General features: G+C 37.9%; 1 protein-coding gene across 7 annotated transcripts in view; it reads left to right on the forward strand.

The window, feature by feature from the left end:
• Positions 1 to 18,049, forward strand: part of DIAPH2 (diaphanous related formin 2) — an 816,328-nt gene that overhangs the window by 278,295 nt on the left and 519,984 nt on the right. The gene's annotated exons all lie outside the window — the stretch shown is intronic.

Consider the following 18,049-nt stretch of genomic DNA (forward strand, 5'->3'; position numbering starts at 1 on the left):
GTTTTCTAAGGGTTGGTGTGGATGGAAGCCAGACTGGAATTCTCTTGAGTTTAGACCATTGGAAGTATCTGGGGTGCAAGTCATTGTGATAACACAGAAGGAATGTAAGCTAGTAGGAGAAAGAAAGAATGACCTGTGGATCCTTTTGAGTATGATACTCAGCTGGAGATGTTCAGTGTAGGGGAGGAAGACAATTCCTTTACCCTCTAGGCCCTTCTGGCTGGTCTCAGAGTTTAACTGACATGAGACAGAATAACAGGAGAAAGTCAAACAAAGTTTAATAACATGTACACATGGGAGAAACCCAAGAAAACTGAGTAACCTGCCAGAATGGCCAAAGCCGCCACCTTAAATACCATCTTCAGCTAAAGACAAAGGAGGCTGTTTGGGCTAGTGATTTGGGGCTTCAAAGGGGAGGAGGGCAATTTACATGGAGATGAAAATGTAAATGTTTGTTAAACAAGTGCTTGTTGGGCCCTCTATAAATAATGTTATCTCATGATATTAGTTCCTTCCTGGAACAGACCTTCTATCTTAAATTCCTTTAGGCAGTTATGGAGAATGTCAAAGTTTCCTTCAGAGTCTTTTTGTCCTTAAAAATAATCAAGGCAAAGAGACACATTTTGGGGTGGCCAATTCTGATCCTCCGCATCAGCAGCTAGAAGAGCAGATGGTCTGGAACACACAAGAGCAATCTGGCCTGGAGATAGGATTTGGGAGGTCATCCAGTAGTTGAAACTTCACTGGATATACTCAGCCACATTTTCAAATAAAATTGGGAACAATTCATTATGGAAAATTGGCAATTTTTATTAAGGTATAATTCATTACAGCTATACATTCGTATGTTACAGTTTGCAAAAGAGACAACTGACGAATGAAACGTGTTAGCTTAGCCTTCTCTAAAGACTAATTATTTGAATATGCTTTTGTATTCATTAAAGTAGTTAATACCTGAGGAATGTATTTGCTGAGTCTAGGATCTTAGTTAATGAAAAAAGTTGTAAAAATCAGGCATCTTTATAAAACCCAAACCTAATCAAAGCACACAGTTTTATTAAAGTAACTAGCTTAAAAGAAAGAGAAAGACTTAAAAACACAGATAATTAGTTTCTTTTGTACTTATGCCCTAGATTTATATGAAGTGCCATCTTAAGTTATGTGATTATTTATCTCTACTGTTGACCTAGAGATTAAAAATACCATCAGACAAATAGCGGAGGATCTCTGAAATTCAAAGTAGTTCTTTTGGAAGTTAATTGTCTTGTAAAGGCTCCATCCTCAGACCACTGAATTCACAATGGAGTATGATGGTTGGAAATGTGGAAATGACCATTTTTGATTTAAATTATTTTTGTCACATAGTTTTCGATGCTAGTAAAGAAAACATTGAATATAATTGACCTTATTAATTTTAATTTTACACAATTTAATAAAAGTTATGTTAGTGATTTTACAGAATGAAACCTCAATCCATTTATGCTTCTGAAAAATAACCTTGTAAAATGTCAAAATTGCTATTGTATGCTTTTGAAAAACACTTAATGATTTGTGCTTGATGCATTTAAACTCTTTATTGAAGGTCAAGGATTCTATTAGGGCATTTTCGTCAGTAAAATGTTGACAGAAATTAACTAGGTGGTTGAATTCTCACTGACAATACTGTCACAGTTTTTAAGAAATTGTCTAATGATAAGGCCAGATTTTGCTCATTATTTTTCTTAGTAACAACCACTAGTTCATTAAATATTGCCTTAATTGGAGTGTAAGTGTCAAAACTTAGTGGTCACAGTCACAATTTTTATTTAATAGATATTTAGTTTAAGTTGCTTTAGTTAAGTTGTCTTCAGTGACTATGTATGTATGCTGTGCGTTTGGATGAGATGTAATTGTGTGGATGTTCCAAGAGCATTGGTAATTATGTTGACCTTAATGTGTTTTCAATATTCAATTTTGAATTTAGACATCCACAATTTGATCTACAAAGTCACACTCCAAACTAGTAAAGTCACAAAACAAAGGCAATAAAAAAAAGCTGAAATATTGTCTTATTTTCTTATTCCAGACTTGCGTATCACCTAGTGAGTGCAGTATATTTTTTGAACAATCAAATTTATTACCTACCACTTAAGCAAGAGTTTCTGTTGTTACGTGGTGATTTTTTTCCACCTCAGCCCTGTTTAAGGAGATGGTTATAATGAACACAGTAGTTCGAAAGGCCTAAAATTGAAATGTAATGAGTATATGGTGTAGGCTAGAAAAAATAATTTTCTCTCTCCTCTTCTATGTTTTTGCCTGAGACCCCCTATAATAAAAGATAGATTAACAAGAGAAAAATAAACACAAGTTTATTAACATATATGCTTCACATTTTTCACATTTACTGGGGGGGGATTCCCCCCCACCTCACCACCCCCCTCCCCCCCCCGTAATGGCCTGACCCGCCACCTTAAGTAACATCTTCAGCTAGAGACAAAAGAAGGATATTGGGGTATGAGGGAGGCCTATGGGAGGTCACCAGGAAAAGCACGGTAAACAAAGGTAAGGTTGTTATACAGACTTAAATCCCTGCTTTCTCCATTGACAAGATTCTCTTGTGATTTAGAGTCATCCTTCTCTTCTTGGTACAGAGAGGGATACACCTGTACAAATGGAGATTTGCTTTATAAATGTAAATGTCCCTTACAGAAGAGTAACTTCTGTTTTCAGAGCTGCTTCTTTGTCTGCTGTTTCTCAAAAGTAATCAATTCAAAATCATCTTTATGCTAAAGAGGCACATTCTGAAGTGGCATATTCTGCTACCCTTCAATGGACATGTGAATATAGCATCAACAAATCTCAACATGTCTCAGGATTCCCTCTTTTACTGATGTCAGTAATTACTTGAATAGAAAATTCTTAGGTTAATCTGTACAAATCACTTTCTTTGTGGATGTTTCTTTATCCATACTTAGGTGCATGCCCATATATGTCCTGTTGATGTAAAAGATGGAGAAATATTTTAAACTTAAGCATCCTTGGAGATGCTATGGTTGTGGTACCTAGGAGTTATGTATGTATTATGAAATTATCACTCAGAATTCTTTGGCTTCAGTGTGTGAGAGAGGCTTGGCTGGTATGTAGGGCATCCTATTCCTCCATACCAGCTGTCCCATGATGTAAATGGTCCTTTAACTTAGGTTTTTGAATCATGTTTAGCAAACACATGCATACCCTATGGCTCTCCAGTACCTTGAGTTTCCCTATTAAACTTCGTATGGCATATAGTCATCATGAGACTGCTTTGGTTACTAATGATTATAGATGTAACTCAGAGTCTCAAAGCTCTGAACACAGCCATTCTTAATTTTTTGAGAGTTTGTAAGTTTCATGGGTCTTCAGAAGACCTTGAGCCATCATTGCCCTTTCTCTAGGCAGGGCTGTATTCATACCCCCACCTCGATATCATCTCCATTTTCTTAACAATCTTAAATGTCTTATGTACTTTGTTGGCTTTTCTCAGTTCATCTGATGATTGCGATCATTTTGATTATATTAAATGTCATGCTTTTAATATTCCTCCTTTGAAATGATATTTCAGTAGATAGCATAAACATTAAAGGTAAGATGGTGAATTTAATGCTAAAATGTCTAAGGTAGACAACCAACTATCATTTATGTAATTCATGCTTTTATTACACATGTCATTGTCCACTAAGGCTGGCTTAGTTTTTATCAGATTAAATGGTGGGAGTCTGTATTCATAGCTAAACGACAGCATTTTACAGAGGAAGCAAATACTTTTTCCTAAAGGACATCCTTAGCTTCTAGTTCCTATGATTTAAGTTATGTATTTTGACAGTCAATAAGGATAGTTGTACTCTGAAGAAATTTTTATACTGTACCTCAATAAAGATAGTAATATATATTAGCCTTTAACCTCTGTGACACAGAATATGTGAAAAGACTCTGTGTTATTTATCACAAAAGAGGAAAAAAAACCCTAAAATCTTTTTTACTCACCTGTTTCCTGCCATAGTATACTGAGTCAATTTTAGATTTGGGCAGAAAAAATGACTGCATTGTATTTTGCAAATGTAATTTACAATACAGATGATTGTATTAGAGGGAACTAACTCATTTTAAAGATTCCCCCCATAATGAAAGAAATGAGAACGTGCAGCTTATGGAGGACACATTAATTATTCTTGGTTTGCAAAACTTGAATTCCTTTAATATTAGTGATAGCTTTTATTGTTGTTGAGTGAAGCTAAACTCATATATTAATTTTCTAATTATTTTTATGATAAAAATGCATTTCTCTGCTGAAGGTAGCCTTTTATGATAGAATAAAAACTAGTGAACTTTATTGCTTTATTTGTACTTTATGCTTGTCAGCAGGGAGTCATGGTAAAAAGTGAAACAAAGGCCCACTGACAAATGGGGCTGGGTTTGGTAGAGGATTTGGAAAGCAGGCTCTGGAGCTAGACTCTTTGGGTACCACATCTACTTTTACCACTTGGAAATGGTGTGATCTTGGGTAAGAACTTAGTATCTCAATTCCTTCATCTGTAAAATGGAGATAATAGTATCTATCCCTTAGGTTTATTGTGACAATTGAGTTAATATACGTAAAGTGTTTGAAATAGTACTTGCCACATGCTAGACGTGGTCGTTCTTGTGATCATTTTTATTACTATTGTTACTGCATAACAGACACAATCTGCTCACTGCAAGACAAAAGCCAGTCGTCAAGAGGCAAGATGGTGGCAGAGAAAGGGCATTTATTAAGTGATAAGCTAGCAAATCGGAAAATGAGGGACTGGTGTCCTAAAGGACCATCTTCTGGGGGCACAGAATCTTGAAGCTGTTATATAGGCCAGTGGGTTATAGGGGAGGGGGTTAGGAATGTTGACCCTCTGGTGTTACAGACTGGGAGTCACCAAAGCAGAACTTTCAGTTGTCATTGATGATGGCTATCAGCATAGTCTCTCTGTCTGGGGGTCATCACACTCCTAAGGAGCTCAAAAGAGCAAAGTTATTGTCTTATCGCAGCTGAGAGGTATGTACACAAGCAGGGGTCATAAAAATCTACAGAGCAGATGGATCTCCTGGACGGTGTATATCCAACTGGTTTAGTTAGTCAGAGGTCATTCAAAGTTACAATATGGTTTCTTTTCTACAATATGGCTTCCCTTATGTCAACCTTGTGTTGAGCTGGTATCGCTGTCAATAATGTTTGTTTATTATAGCAGCAGGCATTTTTTAGTCCAGTGGGTGTTGTCAATTCTTTGTCATCTGTTTGCAGAGAATATGGTTGACACCTTCAACACGATTACTGTGTGTTCAACTTTCCTGTAGCGTCCGTGATCTGGCTAGCACATAGTATAGCAATCTTATTTTGCAGAAAAAGAAACTGTGGGTCAGAATGTATCTACTTAGGGCTATAAAGTAAGTAATTTAAGAGTCTGAATTTGAGTATAGCTCTTCTGATGGCTTGTTAGGTCCTACTTGTTCTTCATGGCTTAAGTTTGTCTGTGTTTTTCTTCATTTTTGAATAATGAATTCCTTCAGTCTAAGTACCGTGTAGTAAATGTATGAAATGTTAGTATAGGTATCAGTTGTTTTGGTTTTCCCATGGAAAAAAGTTAACTCTGAAATGTGATTTATGGAATTATCTTTCTGTCAATGTCTGTTATGAAACTGTGTATATGTGCACTTAACATGTGATAAAGCTACACTTGAGAATGGAGGGGGACAAGGTTAATGACAAATAAAAGAAAAAGAAAAGACTCAGGGCTTGGCTTTGGCCATTGTAAGTCGAAGACTTAGGTTAAAAGAGAAATCAATGATAGGAATGTAATATTTCCAAATTGTCCACTTGTAAAGCAAACATCTGACGATTGTGGAATGAAACATTCTTCCATCTTCAGTAAACAGAGATTGCTAAAAGTTTCAGGATTCATTCAGTCTTACAGCTTCTAGCTGAATATTATTGATTCTTATCTCTGAACGTTTAATGTAGAGGTTCAGGTTTCCATAAACATGAGTTTCTATAAAACATTAAAAATATATGCCTATTTTATGAATTTTGTAATATTTTAAATGAAAAATACCTACAGCACTATTGATTAATACACTAAAAATGAATAATTTCTCCTGTGTTCCTATTGTGATCTGCCACTGTTATCTACCAGTTCATTATCTAACCTCCATTGTTTTCAAACTCAGTGTTCAGTGTATTTGAACTATATTCTTGCTTCAGCCGGGCCTGTCTGCTTGTCCTCACTTGTGTATATGAGTTATATGGCTTGTTCATGTCCCTGTCACTTACAACTGCCCCAAATGAAATACCTGGTGCCTCTGACTCAACTAATCACAGCATTTACTTCCTTTACAGTCTTGTTTACTTCTTCTAATTATTCCTGATACCAGCTTTGAGAATACTGAGGAGAGAGCTAACTATGCCTGAGTGGAGCCTTTCATTTTCTTAATATGCATTCTATTAACGTGTGCATTTTGCTTTCTAAATGCTCTTGAGTTACTTTTAAATGTTCTCTTTGGTGTCCTCAACCTGTTTCTAGCTTCCTGAGGGTAAGAAACAGGTCATCCATTTGCTTTGTTCCCTTCTCAGCACCGTTGCGCCTTTAGTTCAAGCTATTTTCTAACTTCCTCAGCGGGAAAAGGCTCAGGGTATACAGATTTATTTTCATTAGCTTACATAATACAAAACTAGGTAAATGTAGGAGTTGGGGTGATTTATGATCACTTTAAAACTCCGCACCAAATGTATTCCTTATTAGTATGGAGTATATCAATGTTGAACTCTCTACCTTTCCTATGCCTTATATTTGACCCTGAAAATGGGAGCAGGTCCTAGAAATTTTAGGCAATGGAGATTGGCCCCAAAGCCTTGGTTTTTAAGTAGCTTGGTGTTGGGGAGAATGTTGATTTTCCAAATTTGGTTCAATATTTTATGCAAGTAAATTTTCTTTGTTGAAATCAGAATGAACATTCCAAGATCAGAGAGAGAAATATTTCACAGATATAATTAGCTTTTCTGTAAAAAGAAAGGCTGATGAACAAATACCGTCTTGAAATTTCAAGTTGTTAATCCATGAATGTGTATTAGTCTCACTGGCCGACAGTGTGTTGTCACTCAGTAGGTCAAATCTAATCCATGTATCTATAGTCTTAACTGCTCATTTGCACATTGGCTTAACTCTGTGTATTTAAGCATTAAATGTTTTTATATATCTAAGCTTGAGTACATTATTAAAAGTTTTATCTATTATCTTTACTTTCCAATGGAAAGAAGTGATAACCTGTAATGAATACATATACATTTGCATCAGTGTCATGTGGCCCACTGCTGTGCAGACTGTAGCAAGTACTGTCAGAATATGAGTGCAGAGCTGTGGTCTCATTTACACTTGTTGCAATTCCCAATGAGAATAAAGCCAACAGATAAAATCGACATTTTCCTAAAACATGACCATATTGATTCTATAGAAGATTTTAACTGTTAATGTTGGTTCAAGATCTAAATATCCTCTCCTTTTCCTTATTGTTTTAACTCTGTATCTGTCAGACTGATCACTTTTCAATATAAATTAATTGTGAGACGGGACAAAAATAGCATTCTATGTTTTCTCGACATTTCTAATTCTCATTTTATTTGCTCCAAAATCACCAAGAAATGGAGGATGGAAATATCAGAGAATGATTTTCTCAAAGAAAAATATTATAAGATGTTATTTTCATTGTTATAAAATAAATTTAGTACTTGTGAAAATACCCGGACTGAATAGTCCTAGATCAAAGCCAGGCAACTTTGCAGTCCAAATTTAAGATGCCCTGTAGATCTTTCTCATTCTAGTTTTCAGATGCAAACCACACCCCTTCCTGTCTTTATCTTTGTTGCTGCATTTTTCTTTCCCCTTTGTTTCCCATTTCCAGCCTTCTCCCTATCTTCTCTCCCTTTCCTTTGCTCTTTCCTACACAATTGTGTACTAAGTGGAAAACTACAACTTGTACTCAAGGAGGAAACATCTATATTTTTATTTCTTTTTAAAGTCCACCTTCATGGGACATTATTGATTATGCTGAAATTGGCAAAGGGTACTGCTTTCTAAACAACTCAAGACAAGAAGCAAAATCTTATTTGCCCTAACTCCAAATGTCTACGTACATATATACTTTCTTGTAATCCTTTCAAACTGAAATAACCCATGAAAATGTGACTTCCCCTCAAATACCTTTTTCTAGAATAATTATAGTAGTACAACAATTCATAAATGATGACCTGAAGCCTAGTTCATAATACTTCAAATTCCATTTAACAAGTACCTTATTTCCTCTTTAGTCCCCGCTTGCTTTGTTTGTTCATCAGTCAATCATCCAAACAAATAGTTCTTGAGTATCTGTCATATGCTATGTTTTCCTTGGGCTGGGTCTCAAACAGTGAATAAAATGGGATTCCTGACATGGAGGAGTTCACAGTCTTGTCAGAGAGACAGGTATGTAGATAAATAAATAAATTATACCATAGTGTGGTAAGTCCTGTAGTCAAGGTGTGAAAAAACTGCTCTGGCAATTGTTAAGGTTCTCTGAGAAGGTTGAGAAGGCCTCATATTGAAAATAATAATTTTGTTTCTGAATAATGACTAGGGATTTTCCAGGTAGAGAAGATAGTAAAGGGCATTCCAGGCAGATGGATTTATGCATGAATGTAAGGCACTGTTAGATGATGATGTTAAAAAATTGAATAGGATGCCTCCTGGCAAGAAGGAATGCTTCTTGCAGCGTGGGAGATAGACATTAAAACAGATAAACACCAGCCATTTTGTGCGGTAATAGGGTGGGTTAAGATGCAACAGGGGCATTGTGGAGCTGTTCCTAACTGTGCGTCACCTGCGAGGTTTAATAGCTGTAGTGTTGAAAGAAGCAGTTCCTGAGGTGAATGACCTCAACAATAAGAACAGTAGCCACTAACGCTTATCGAAAGGTTACTCAGTGCTAACCACTGTGCTAAGCACGTCACATGCATTCTTTCATTTAATCCTCACAACCCTCTGAAGCAGATACTATTATCAAAGCCTAATTACAAAAACACCCCAAAATGCTGAAGCTCCAGGTGGTTAAATAACTCCTTTAAGTTCTCATGGAAATGGCAGAACTGGGGCTTGAGCCCAGTCAATCTGATCTAGGTCCTCTGTTCACATATAAATTTCATGCAATGAGCCATCTCTTGTGTTACAGTGGAAATGAAAAATATAAATATTAAATACAACAGAACCTCTCTCCTTGAGGATTTCATACTCTAGGACTTGTGCAAGAGAACTCTTATAAATAATTATAGAGTAAAATAATATATGCTATGCTGGAGATATTTTTAAGGTTCTGGAGGCAGTTCTATAATTGTGAGGAAATCACTGCATTTAGTGCAAAAGGTATGCATTTAAACCTGTTTCTTTCTTTCTTTTTTCTTTTTTGAGGAAGATTAGCCCTGAACTAATATCCACTGCCAATCCTCCTCTTTTTTCCTGAGGAAGACTGGCTCTGCGCACATCTATGCCCATCTTCCTCTACTTTATATGTGGGACACCACCACAGCATGGCTTAACAAGCCGTGTGTAGGTCTGTGCCTGGGATCTGAAGTGGTGAGCTCCAGGCTGCCAAAGCAGAGTGTGCAAACTTAACTGCTATGCCACCAGGCCGGCCCCTAAACCTCTTTCTTGTTACTTACTACCTGTGTAACTTTCAACAAGTTATCAGGCTTATTTGATGCTCAGGACTTGGTAAAATGATTTTAATAATAACTGCCTTAGAGGATTGTTATGAATAGTAAATAAGATAAGCCAAATGGGCTGTAGAAAGTAGTGAGTGACTGTGGAATCTAATATTTTCAAATAGTAACAAATAGAAGTTCTTTGAGAAAACATCATCTTGTTGGAAGGAGCACGGCCTTTGAAGTTAGACAAAACTTACTATATGCCTGACCTTGGAAACCTGGAGTCCTAGTTGCCTCAACTATGAAACAGGGTTAATACCACCAGCTTCATGGGGTGGCTGTGCATTTACTTATACCCATTCCCTGGATGTTTAGGGAAGGCATCAGAGAACAAGGAGCCTTGGGCCTTGGAGAATGACTAAGAGTTCACTGCACAAAAGCACTTTGAAGGAACAGGATGATGCCTTAAGAGACCTCCTTAGGGAAAAACCACCTAAAATGTGTTAACAGAGTTGCTGAGAGCTGAGCATTGCCTTGGTTTGTTACTTGGGCATCTTTACAAGGAAAAGGAGGCAGTCATGGACTTAACATAGAGAAAACTGAAATACTCCCTTTTTCTTCATGTGTTTGTTAAGCACAAAATAGTCATGGAGAAAAGGGGATAGACAGCTGCCCTGTTCTTGCTTGTCAGTCTTCAGTTGGAAAGGAATGTGTGAAGAGAATGCCAGGAGAGGCTCCTGGTCCCAATCTGCTGTCATTTAATAGTTTAATAGTTTTTGTGCCTCGTAAGTTGGGGCCCAAGTGCTGGGATTAAAGAAATTAAAGGCTGCAATGCCTTGGTTTCTAAGTTACCAAATTAGCCTGGATATCTCAAGCTTCCAGCAGCAGCAGGCAAATTGCAGCAACAGCAAGGAAAAGACTTGGCTGAGTTCACAGGGGCGACAAGATCACCAGTGGCTTCCAGTCGGGTTTAGAGATGGAGTATGCAAAGGGAAATAATACGAAAGGTGGTTGGTAAAAAATTTGGACTTAGATTCTTCTGTGTGAACTTGGACAAGTGGTTTAGCATCACTGTTCTTAGGTATAAAAATGTTTAATAATACCTACTTTGCACTATTGTGATGAAGACTAACCTAGCAGAGTCCTTCACTAGGGTAGACATTCAATAAACATGAAATTTTCCACAGTCCCACACCCCAGTAAAGACATATGTGCAGGGAGGGCAAAAGGGCACATGGATACAGTGATGGATGGCAACTAGACTTTGGGTGGTAAACACGATGCAGTCTACACAGAAATCGAAATATAACGATTTGTACCTGAAATTTATATAATGTTATAAACCAGTTACCTCAGTTAAAAAAAAATCACCACTCAAAAAAACAAAAGAAATATGTGTAGTTAACTATTCAAATTACCCAAGGTCTTGATATTTTAAGTTGTTTCCTTTTAAAGGCACAGAGGTAAGGAGTTTACAAAAATTATATTAGATGGGTGTGGACCATTTAGTCGGTTTGACTGGATTAGGAGATGCACATTGAGGAATAGTGAGAAATGCATTTAAGCAGATGGCAAGAGGAAATGAGGATGGGAGAACTGCTCAGAGGGTTCTTCACAAACAAATTCTAGAGGTTAGATTGTATCCAACGGGCATTAGGTAGCCTTGGCGGGTCTTGCAGGATGATGTTTGAAATGAACTGGTAGCTGAACGTGGACACTGGAGAGAGAGAAGCTTTGAGCTGGAGCATGAGCTATGTGACTGTTTTTGCAACCAAGGGCAAGGTCCTGAAAGCTTAGAAACTGTGTTAATAGCAGTGGGCATAGAAAGAAAGAGGCACATCTTAAAGGACCGGTGAGCGTTGATGAGGGAGCCAAAGGATCAACTGGCTGAGAAGCCCAAGGAAGTAGAGAATGGCCCCGATGGTGGAGGACTCGTGAAGATTCTTTTTGTGATGCAGTGTACTATTTCTGTTTTTACTGTGTTTACTCTCATGACACGTTAGCATGTATAATTAGAGATGAGTTTTAGGCAACTAAAAATACAGATGTGGAAGGGTGAACTTTCTAAGATTGTCACTGAGAAGAACCAGAAACTCAGTGTGGAACAATGGGAAGTAACCATGGTTAACGGCAAAGGAAGAGAAAGAGGTAGAAAAGTGGGGAAGGTGATAGTGGTTAAGGTTAGATGATGGTTCAGGAAGAGGATGGAAAAGAATTCCTAGGGACATTTATGGGCAAAAGTAGCACTTCCAGTCAAGTGGTGGATCTGAGAATTGGTTTGTCGGGGTTCAAAGATGAAGTGCGATTTGTTTCTTGGCTTTGCTTCTTAGAGTAATCTTATTTATTTATTTATTTTTAAAGATTTTATTTTTTTCCTTTTTCTCCCCAAAGCCCCCCCAGTACATAGTTGTATATTCTTCGTTGTGGGTCCTTCTAGTTGTGGCATGTGGGACGCTGCCTCAGCGTGGCTTGATGAGCAGTGCCATGTCCACGTCCAGGATTCGAACCAACGAAACACTGGGCCGCCTGCCGCGGAGCACGCGAACTTAACCACTTGGCCACGGGGCCAGCCTCGAGTAATCTTATTTTTAATCAAATTGACTTTTATTTTTGTTTCAGATGTTCATACTTATTACTTTTGTCGTGTATTTTTCTTTGTCTCTGGTTCTCCCCACAGTTGTTTCCCACTCTTCTTCATGAAACGTCCTATTTTTATCTCCTCTTTATCTCATGCTGTCATAAATCCTGAGCAGCCAACTTTTCAACAACTTGAACCAGAGCAATTCCCCAGCTTCTGCTTCTGCTTCTCTGAGAGCTAGTTATAGACACTGGCCAGTTGAAAACTACTTGTGAGATACCCTCAGCTTTTTCACAGTGGGTAGGAGTGTCTGCAACTCCAGTGTAACGCTTTAAAGGGAATGAACTCTGGACTCAGAGTACTCGGTTGGAGCCTAGCTCTGCCACTTAGTGGCTAAGTGACCTTTGGCAGGTTACCTAACCTCTGACATCTTGGTTTCCTCATCTGTAAAATAGGGGGGACAATAATATTACCTCATGGGGTTTTCATGAGGGTTAAAAGGACGAAAATGTTTAGAATAGTGTCCTGGTTCATAGTAAATGATATGAGTGTTGGGTGCCATTATTTTCTTCTTCTTGTTATTTTGATTTATTATTATATAGACTTGAAGCATGGGTCTAAGTTAGGAACATAGCCCACTTTTACATTTTATTTTTATCTTATTTGTTTGCATATTGGAGAAATTTATCCTCAAAGTAATTGATTTTATTTTATTTTTTTAAAAAGATTTTATTTTTTTCCTTTTTCTCCCCAAAGCCCCCCAGTACATAGTTGTATATTCTTCGTTGTGGGTCCTTCTAGTTGTGGCACGTGGGACGCTGCCTCAGCGTGGCTTGATGAGCAGTGCCATGTCCACGTCCAGGATTCGAACCAACGAAACACTGGGCCTGGGCCGCCTGCAGCGGAGCATGCGAACTTAACCACTCGGCCACGGGGCCAGCCCCTTGATTTTATTTTTAAAGTAAGATGTTTTAATTCAGTCTCTTTGAAGATGGGATAGTGATCACATTAAAAAGTATACTTTAGGAAGAATGGGGATACGTGGCACTTTTATTTATCTAAAAAATATGTGAATAATATGAAAGTTACACAGAAATTAGGCTACGTATAGTGTCTTTGAGTCATCAAAATTTACCACATTTAGCTTAAAATATTCTCTAATACCAACTTTTATATATGAAACAGTAAGCATTTTTGATGAACATTATTTTTAAAACAGCACTTTGATGCCAGGCCATTTTTTATTGTGTAAATGTTCTGCCCTACACAAATCCTCTGGTGTTTCATTTCAGGGAAGGCCTCATTTTGATTTGCCTGAATGCACAATAAAAAGTGACTGAATTAAGTGATTTCCATACTGTCTTTCCTACCTGCATTCACTCTGTTCCTTAAGTGACCCGGCTTCTGGCAATCCTTCCAAGCTTCAGATACTAACCAATATCATCCAATATATTGACCTTATATCAAATTTCCTTCTTTTCTTTCTATTTAAGATTTTTGTAATCTATGCGTCATGACTCACATACAAATATGTGTCTATATGCATGTTAACACAGCACTTCTTTTTATATGGAGTGGCTTTGTAACACATCTTCCTCAGTTAAATCAAATACTGACTCGAAATCTCTTTTAAAAAAAACCTCTTCTGGCCGCCCCGGTGCCTGTAGTGGTTAAGTGCGTGTGCTCCACTTCAGGGGCCCAGGAGTCACAGGTTCGGATCCTGGGTGTGAACCTACACACTGTTTATCAAGCCATGCTGTGGCAGCGTCCCACATACAAAGTAGAGGGAGATTGGCACAGATGTCAGCTCAGGGACAATCTTCCTCACCAAGAAAAAGAAAAAAGCCTTTTCATGTAGCAGCTTGCAGCAGATGATCCGTATAAGAGAAAATGAATAGCTGTTCTGGAGTGGGCTCACTTCAGATTTATACAGTGAAACTATATATTGATCAATTCCTGTATGCTTTCCTTAGATCTGAGCAAATTATATTCAAATAGTTCTGTTGCTAGGAATGGCTTAAAAAGCTACTCAGCCTTTTTGTTAGAAAGAAGTAAAACAATTATGTCAGCTTCTACTATTTTTACATCGTATAGTAGGAATATATTAGCCTCAGACTAGAAGACTGGTAAAAAGGTCTGTCTTGAAACAAATCCCAAGCTGTCAATATGTTGGTGATGAATTTCTTCTGTTTTCGTTTGGATCAGTAGGTGGGGCAGTTCACCAAGTGTGAAATCGACATTTAATCTTTCTTTTTATGAAATGCAAACCCACCAGTGGCTAATTCATGAAAAATTGATGCTCGGCTTTTCTTAAGGTTAAGTTGTTCTCATTTGTCTTGGAGAACATCTCACTTAGCCTGTGAGTTGATACAATTTGGCAGAAAGTGAAAACATATTTTAGAGTATTAAAATTAACTCGTTCTTGACCTTTTCTTTTGGAATGGTAATTTTAGTGTCAACAGAAGCCTCTTTATAAAAAAATCAAATAGAATTAGGAGAAATAGATAATCAGCTTTCTTCATAACCATAGATGTGCTATGTATTATAGGTTACTTTACTGTGTAAAAAATCCGTCACGTTGGCAGAGTTTATGCTCTAAGCAGGTTTATTCTTAAAGATAAAGATATGGAAGTCCCTTTTGTTTTTTTTCTTAATAGTTTGAGCCTACAGCCACTGTTGATAGAATGTGGTGCTATCAATGCCTTTGACAAGTTGCTTCCGTCCCTTTCTAAAGAAAATTATTCAAAAGGAGCCAGCCAATTCTTAGCTGCTGCGTATTAACTGTTGTCACTGCTGCTGTAGTTCCCCAGCTGGCCACCACAGTGTCATTTGTATTAATCTCCTCAAGTGTGGCATTGCTTACATGGTTGTGTCCGTCTTTGTAATTGCCTCAGCTCACGCTACGGCTCTTCAGGCTTGTGTGGTGGGCAGGAAATACTATATCAGTTTCCAGCAGAAACTTCTTGGCGGTCTAGTCTTACCGCTGAATGTTTAATGTGACTGATTTTTGTCCTCTGCAAAACTGGGGGTCTGTCACTGGTGCCCATCGTGAAGCTGGGTATGAAGTTGTACACCACTTCTGCTTTGAATGCTTTTCTTGGAGCTGCCTGAGGTCCATTGCAGGAACGTTTTAGGTAGATCTGTTGAAACATGCTTAATTTAAGATTTGTCAGGGGGTGGCGCAGTGGTTAAGTTCACGTGTTCCGCTTCTTGGTGGCCCGGGGTTCGCCGCTTCGGATCCCGGGTAAGGACATGGCACTGCTTGGCAAGCCATGCTGTGATAGGCGTCCCACATATAAAGTAGAGGAAGATGGGCACGGGTGTTAGCTCAGGGCCAGTCTTCCTCAGCAAAAAGAGGAGGATTGGCAGTAGTTAGCTCAGGGCTAATCTTCCTCAAAAAAAAAAAAAAAAGATTTGTTAAACATAATTACCAGAAGACCTTAACCCTAAGGTGTATATCTCAGTGCAAACTTGATCACTAAGCCTTTTTAATATGGCGCTTTGAGGACAGGATTTAAATAGTTACCATTTTCATTTCCCTGTATGAATTTTACTTACTGGACATCAGCAGTTTAGAATTTTTACCTGTTTTTTTTTGCTTTGGTTGATGGTGAGGGAGGAAAACTCATTTTTCAAAGATTATAAATAGTATATTGCCAAAGGTCATAATCTAGCAGAACACTGATAAATCGCTGGATAATGACATGAATTCAGATATAATTTGAATGGCATAGGAAGCGTTAGGAAGTGTCTCTCTCAGGGTAATTTGGGACCTTCTTAGTTCATTTTACAGTCATATAAGTTCAAGGTAAGTTTCACTGAATTTGTCTAGTGGTTTATTAAAATAGAACAGACAGATTGAAATATATGGTTTTTAGTTAAATTCATGATAACACGACCCTCCATTTTATGTAATTTAATTTTTTTTCTTTTTTGATGAGGAAGATTGGCCCTGAGCGAACATGTGTTGCCAAGTTTCCTCTTTTTGCTTGAGGAAGATTGTCCCTGAACCAACATCTGTGCCAATCCTCCTCTATTTTATGTGGGATGCTGTCAGGCATGGCTTGATGAGCAGTGCTAGGTCTATGCCTGGGATCTGAACCTGCGAACCCTGGGCTGCCAAAGCAGAGCGTGCAAACTTAACCGCTATACCACCAGGCCAGCCCCAGTAATTTAATTTTTTAACCCCGTCTGTGAGCTTATGTTGCAGCTTGATGGTAGTTGGAAGTGCAAGTAGTTCCTAGTAATGAGTCCTTTAGCACTTTCAAATGTTTTGATGATGATGAGATAAAACAAATAGAAAGTTTGATGGTATGAGTTAAAAAAATTTATCTGACTGCCTCTTCTCTGGATTATTGATGCAACCTTCATGAAACCAAATAAACTTAGTAGAAGGGGGCAAAGCCATGTGAGTGGAGCTGATGTGCTACAAATTCATTGTACTTAGTACTTTGTGCCAAGTTGACACGGTGGAGAGCTAAGACGTGAGAGAAGCATACAAATGTAGCAGAATGTTAGCTGCCTAGGCGAGCGAGGAAATTGCTGTGTTCCAAACCCGTTAGAAGTTATTAGCATAAGATGTCTTAGCAGCTGCGTTTATTAATGACTTATGCATTTATCATATGTTGATGTATTTTAAACACAAGACCAGATCTAGAGGAGGCTAAATGTCTTCAGTTTTTCTGAACACCAACATCATGTGCTCACGCATTTTTAGTTGATTGATTAATCATTTGAAATAAAGTATAGCTATCTTGTCATGTTAACAAGACTTTCATTTTATTTGCCTGTTCATCTGTGAAACAGGAGAGACTAGCATCTTAGAACTTTAGTATAAAAGTTTCTCTGTATATATGTTTATTTTATGAAGCTTCGGGGTGAGTTTTTAAAAGCTATCCTTTAATCCTTGCAATGTAAGGTGGTGAAACAAGATTCAACTATTATCGCTTCTTAATTTTTATTTTTCTGAGAAGTACTGTATTTACTTTGCTGCTATTTTGACCGCATTACCAATATACTGACATATTCCATATATTATACTTTTGCATCATGCTTAACTATACATTGGCTTAAATAGAGAGAAATTAGTCATATATTATAAACCCATGTGGTTAATTAGGCATTCATAAATGGCTGTGTTATTTTTAGTTTTTCTTATTTTAATGAACAGACTAGTTTTTAGAGGTTTACAAAAAATTGAGTGCAAAGTACAGAGTTCCCATATGTGCCCTCACCCCGCCCCCAGGTTCCCTATCATTAACTTCTTGCATTAGTGTGGGACATTTGTTAACAACCGATGAACCAATATTGATGCATGATTAACTACAATCCATAGTTTCCATTAGAGTTCACTCTGTGTGTTGTACAGTCTGTGGGTTTTGAGGAATGTATAATGGCTTCTATCCACTGTTATAGTGTCGTACAGAATGGTATCACCGCCCAAAGCAGCCCCAGTGCTCCGCCTGTTCATCCTTCCCTCCATGACCCCCGCCAACCCCTGGTCACCACCCGTCATTTTACTGTCTCCATAGTTTGTCTGACGTTTTCACATTGACTTCTTTCACTGAGTAACATGCATTTAAGGTGGCTCCATGTCTTTTCGTGGCCTGATAGCTTATTTCTTTTTATCACTAAATAATATCCCCTTGGATGGATGTACCAGAGTTTGTTTATCCATTCACCTATTGAAGGGCATCTTGGTTGCGTCCAAGTTTTGGCAATTATGACGAAAGCCGCTATAAACATTTGGGTGCAGCGTT

The sequence above is a fragment of the Equus przewalskii genome, chromosome X (assembly GCF_037783145.1).
Source record: "Equus przewalskii isolate Varuska chromosome X, EquPr2, whole genome shotgun sequence".
Lineage (NCBI taxonomy): Eukaryota > Metazoa > Chordata > Mammalia > Perissodactyla > Equidae > Equus > Equus przewalskii.